The sequence below is a fragment of the Chiloscyllium plagiosum genome, chromosome 3 (assembly GCF_004010195.1).
Source record: "Chiloscyllium plagiosum isolate BGI_BamShark_2017 chromosome 3, ASM401019v2, whole genome shotgun sequence".
NCBI classification, from domain to species: Eukaryota; Metazoa; Chordata; class Chondrichthyes; order Orectolobiformes; family Hemiscylliidae; genus Chiloscyllium; species Chiloscyllium plagiosum.
The window spans coordinates 39474245-39480576 of NC_057712.1; the positions used below are offsets into that span (position 1 = coordinate 39474245).

The following is a 6332-nucleotide window of genomic DNA, read 5'->3' on the forward strand; positions in this document are numbered from 1 at the left end:
CCATCCCTGGGCCATGTTTCTGTAATTGCTATGATATCCCAGTCCCATGTTCCTAACCATGCCCTGAGTTCATCTGCCTTCCCTGTTAGGCCACTTGCATTGAAATAAATGCAGTTTAATTTATTAGTCCTACCTTGTCCCTGCCTGCCCTGACTGTTTGACTCACTTCTGTTCTCAACTGCACCAGTCTCAGATTGATCTGTTTCCTCACAATCTCCCTGGGTCCCACCCCCCCCCACCTTACAGTTTAAATCCTCCCAAGCAGTTCTAGCAAATTTCCCTGCCGTATATTAGTCCCCTTCCAATTTAGGTGCAATCCGTCCTTCTTGTACAGGTCACTTCTACCCCAAAAGAGATTCCAATGATGCAAAAATGTGAATCTTTCTCCCATATACCAGCTCCTCAGCCATGCATTCATCTGCTCTATCCTCCTATTTCTGCCCTCACTAGCTCGTAGCACTGGGTGTAATCCAGGTATTACTACCCTTGAGGACCTCCTTTTTAAATTTCTGCCTAATACTCTAATCTCCATTCAGAATCTCAACCTTTTTCTTTCCTATATTGTTGGTTCCAATGTGGACAATGAACTCTTGCTGGCCCCTCTCCCCTGTGAGAACATTCTGAGACATCCTTGATCCTGGCACCAGGGAAACAACACACCATTCTGCTTTTTCTCTGCTGGCCACAGAAATGTCTGTCTGTACCTCGGACTACAGAATCCCCTAACACAATTAATTTCTTGGAAGCCGACATACCCCTCGTTGCATTAGAGCCTGTCTCAATACCAGAAACTTGGCTGTTCGTGCAACGTTCCCCTGAGAATCCATCACCCCCTACATTTTCAAAACAGCATACCTGTTTGAAATGGGTATCTCCACAAAAGACTCCTGCCCTAGGTGCCTACCTCTCTTACCCTTCCTGGAGTTAACCCATCTATGTGACTATATCTGAGACATTCCCCCTTCCTATAACTGCCATCCATCACACACTGTTGCTGTTGCAAATTCCTCATCGCTTCCATCTGTCTTTCCAACCAATCCATTCAATCTGATAGGATTCGCATCCAACAGCATTTATGGCAGATATAATCCGCAGTAACCCTTAAACTCCCACATCTGACAAGTACATATCACTGCAAACGCCATTTTTGCTCCTTCATAATCTACAGACCCAGAAAATAACACAGTCTTATTCCCCTACAAAACACTGCACCAGGTTAAATTAATAGCTATGGCTTATATTTTAAGTTTAATCAAGAGACTTATCTCCAAAAACACAATCAAGAAAGAACCCACTGTACTCACTAATACAGTCTTTCTCTTGGACAGACTTAAAACAATTAACTTATCTGATTCTGTGTTGTTAACTTCGCCCAAACTGGTTCCTCCAAGATTAGTTGTGAAATTCATTGTTTATTAATTTCACAACTAATCTTGGAGGAACCAGTTTGGGCGAAGTTCACAACACAGAATCAGATAACTTAATTGTTTTAAGTAAATCCAAGAGAAAGGCTGTATTAGTGAGTACAGTGGGTTCTTTCTTGATTATGTGTTTTTGGAGATAAGTCTCGATTAAACTTAAAATATATGCCATAGTTATTAATTTAACCTGGTGTAGTGTTTTGTAGAGGAATAAGACTGTGTTATGGAATTGCTGATCCTCTATCTCACCTGGGTCTTCTACTCCGCACATTATATTTCACATTAACCCTGCATGAACAGTTATGGAGTTTGGTGTAAACTGTCCAGATACTGCTTCCTTTGAATGTCTCCGATGAACATGTCATTGAGGCTTATAAAATCATAAGGGGCGAGGATAGGGAAAATAGACAAGGTATTTTCCCTTGGTGGGGGAGTCCAGAACTAGAGGACATAGATTTAGGGTGAAAGGGGAAAACTTTAAAAGGGAGCTAAGGGGCAACTTTTTCATGCAGAGGGTGGTGCGTGTTTGAAATGAGCTGCCAGAGGAAGTGGTGGAGGCTGATACGATTACATTTAAAAGGCATCTGGATAGGTATATGAATAGGAAGGATTTAGAGGGATTTGAGCAAATCTCTCTGGCAAATGGAACTAGATTAGTTTAGGATATCTGGTCGGCATGGATCAGTTGGACCAAAGGGTCTGTGTTTCTGTGCTGTACATGTCTATGATTCTATGACTGTAAGTCAGAGAGAACTAAAATGCAAGTACATTTAACTAGGGATGAACTAGCTTTCCACAAATTCCCATACAATGCAGTCTGGACGCTCAATCTGCTTTGCATTATCCAAGTCCAGATTAATTACACTTATTTATCAAGTTGTTGAATTATTTTGTTTTCACAAACTGGTTTGGACTGAGACTTCTTTTAAATTGTCCACTCCCTCCCTCATACTTTCACAAACTGCATGTATTGGAGATTTAAAGCAGCACCTCCTTCCCTGTCTACACTGAATACTCACTCTCACCAAGTTCTTATCTTATACATTCTATTTACACTTCCACCATGTTACAACTTTCTGGAAGAGCAGGACACCAGTAAATGTGTATTTTCAGAAGGCAGTTAAATAGGTGCCATACAAGAGGTTACTACACAGGATTAGGGCTCAATGAACTTGGGTGATTCTGTAGAATGGAGATTAGTTAATGGACAGAAATGCAAAGCAGGAATAAACTGGTCATTTTTGAGATGAATGGGTTGCAACCAGAGAGCTGTAAGGATCATGGCTTGACCTTCAGTTATTCATTAATGACTTCAATGAAAGGGAGAGTGTGTAATATAGTCAAGTTTGATGATATAAAGCTAGATGCAAACAGGCTACAAAGGGATATAGAATGATTAATGATTGGGCAAGAACATGATCCATGGAAGTGACATCAGGAAGTATCAAATCATTAATTCTGAGAGCGAAGAAACAAAATTTCTAGTTTAAAAGGCAAAAAAAGTCCATGTTGGTATACAGGAGGATTTGTATGCCCTTCTACACTAAACAAGTTATCATGTTTACTAAGCAATTATGAAGATTAAGGGTATGTTAATTTTATTACAATGGATCTGGTATTAGAATAAGAAGATTTTGTTGCAATTATTGTGGGCTTAGTGACAGTATACATGGGGTTTAGTTTTATCTTCTTTCTGCAGAAAGAAATACTTCGTGGTGGACAAAGGTTCACCAGATTTACTCTGAAATCTAAGCTTTGAAGGAAGAGTGAACTCATTGAAATGTATAAAATTCTCAGAGTTTGACAGGGTAGATATTGAAAAAAACTGTTTTCCCTGACTGGAGAATCTAAACTGCTGTCATAGTCTCAGGAAAAGGGGCTATTTGAGATTGATGAGAATATTTTTCATTCAGAGGCTTGTGAATCTTTGGAGTTTTCCGCTCACAATGGAGGCTGTGGATGGTCAGTCACAGAGTACATTCGTTGCGAACATTTTTAGCTCCTTTGGAGATAGGTTACACAAAGATGCTCTGTCTTACTGAACTGAATTGCTATGTCAGCTGCCTATCCTGCTATTATTTCTTATACTCAGATTTATCTTGTGATATTTAACCCAGCAGAAGGGGGTGGCATGTTGGCACAGTGGTTAGCATTGCTCCCCACAGCACCAGGGATACGGGTTTGATTCCAGCCTCGGGTGACTGTCTGTATGGAGTTTGCACATTCTCTGTCTCTGTGTGGGTTTCCTCCGGATGCTCCGGTTTTCTCCCACAATCCAAAGATGTGCAAGTCAGGTAAACTGGCCATGCTAAATTGCTCATAATGTTCAGGGATGTGTTGGTTAGGGCTAAAATGTAGAGTAGTAGGGAAACAGGTCTGGGTGGGTTACTCTTTGGAGGGTCAGTGTGGACTTGCTGGGCTAAAGGGCCTGTTTCCATATTGTAGGGATTCGAGGATTCCAATATCTCCCAATATTGACAGATACTCAATACTAAACACAAGTTATTTAAGCACCAGTATTTAACCCTGTATCAATTCTAAGGTATTAATCTACACAGCATGTCTTGACCCTTCTCTTCAGTATTCATATCCAAGTATTTGTCACTGTTCACATAAGGCAAAGATTTACTTTTGACTCCTTTGGGTACTTACAATCTGTTCAACCTCCAATCCAATTTTCTCTTTTTATCCTGGATGCATGCCCTTAATTTACACAAGAAAATATACACCTTGCAATTGATGGGTGTTTGTCTACTCAAATTCCACTTGAAGTTCACTGTTAGTATACAAACAAATACTTATTCTGGAATATTTACCCTTGTATTAAACCTCAGTATTTACCAATATAGTATTTTATTAACCAGCTATTAACACCCAGGAAAGCATATGATCATCAAATTCAAGTTTATATCTGCAGTATTCAGACTCAGCTACTCACCCCAGCACACATAGGTATTCATATGTGGTATCAATAAGCAACTGAACATACTGGGAGACGTACAGGACCTTGACATTAAAGAAGCATCTGACCAATTGTGACATTAAGGAAGCCATAAAGTCGAAGGGACTCAGGGGAATAATTGTCCCCTGGCTGGCAGCACACCTACACAAAGGCAGATGGCTGTCATCATTGGAAGCCAACTTACTCATGGAGTCATAACATGGAAACACATCCTACAGTCCAACTCATCTGCACCGACCAGACATCCCAATCTAACCTAGTCCCATTTGCCAGTACTTGGCCCAGATCCCTCAAAACCTCTCCTATTCATATACTCATCCAGATGCCTTTTAGATGTTGTGACTGTACCTGCCTCCAACACTTCCGCTGGCAGCTTTTTCATACACACACCACCCCATGTGAAAAAGGTACCCTCCAGGTCCTTTTTAAATCTTCCCCTCTTAACTTAAATCTATGCTCTCTAGTTTTGGACTCCCCCACCTTAGGGAAAAGCACTGGCTATTCACCCTATTCATGCCGCTCATGATTTTGTAAACCTCTGCAAGGTCACTCCTCAGCCTCTGACACATCAGGGAAAAAAGCCTCAGTCTATTCAGCCTCTTGCTAAAACTCAACCCCTCCAGATGCAACAACATCCTTGTAAATCTTTTCTACACTCTCTTAAATTTAACAACATCCTTCCTATAGAAAGGCGACCAGAATTTTAAGCAGTATTCCAAAAGTGGCCTCAGCAATGACCTGTACAGCTGCAACATGACATCCCACGGTGGCTCAGTGGTCAGCACTGCTGCCTCACAACACCAGGGTCCCAGGTTCGATTCCAACCTCGGGCAACTGTCTGTGTGGAGTTTGCACATTCTCCCCGTGACTGCATGGGTTTCCTCCAGGTGCTCTGATTTCCTCCCACAGTCCAAAAATGTGCAGATCAGATGAATTGGCCATGCTAAACTGCCCCTAGGTTAGGTGTGTTAATCAGAGGGAAATAGGTCCAGGTGGTTTACTCTTCGGAGGGTCGGTGTGGACTTGTTGGGCCGAAGGGCCTGTTTCCATGCTGTAGGGAATCTAATAAAAAATCTAATTAAAAAAATAACTCCAGTATTCAATGTTCTGACCAATGAAGGTAAGCGTGCCAAATGCTTTCTTCACCACCCCTGGTTACCTGCGACTCTACTTTCAAGGAACATTGCACCTGCACCTCCAGGTCTCTTTGTTCAGCAACACGACCCAGAGCTCTACCATTAACTGTACAAATCCTGCCTTAGTTTGCCTTACCAAAACACAACAACTCACATTGATTTAAATTAAACTCCATCTGCCACTACTCGGCTCATTGGCCCATCTGATCAAGGTCCCTTTGTACCCCTGAGATAATCTTCACCATTATTTTGGTGTCATCTGCAAACTTATTAACCATGCCTCCTATATTCACATCCAAACCATTTATGTAAATGAGAAAAAGCAGTGGGCCCAGCACTGATCCCTGTAACACACCATCACTGGTTACAGGACTCCAAAGACATCACTCCAGAAGTTCCTAATGGTATTCTTTTAAAATCAGCTGGTTCAAAGATTTTATTGCACACCTCTGGAGCTCCTGGTCCAGAGGTAGGTACACTAACACTATGCAACAAGAGCCCTTATTGGTCCTCAAGGTAATGTCCGAGGCCCAACCACCTTAACCTGCTTCAGCAATGGTCCTTCCACTGTCAGGCTAGAAGTGGAGATGTTTGCTGATTATTGCAGTGTTCAGTCCTATTCACAGCTCATAAGGTACTGAAGCAGGCCTTATTGACATGCAGCAAGAGCTAGTCACATTTTTGACCTGGCCTGATAAGTGGCAAGTAGCATTCACAAGTTCCATTCAGTGATTACGTTCAACATGACAGAATCTAACTTTTCCTTTTGACATACAACTGCATTATCAATGCTGAGCTCCATCAATGTTCTAT

General features: G+C 41.6%; 1 protein-coding gene across 1 annotated transcript in view; it reads right to left on the minus strand.

Moving 5' to 3' along the window:
* Positions 1–6332, minus strand: part of ddx43 (DEAD (Asp-Glu-Ala-Asp) box polypeptide 43) — a 72762-nt gene that overhangs the window by 65196 nt on the left and 1234 nt on the right. The gene's annotated exons all lie outside the window — the stretch shown is intronic.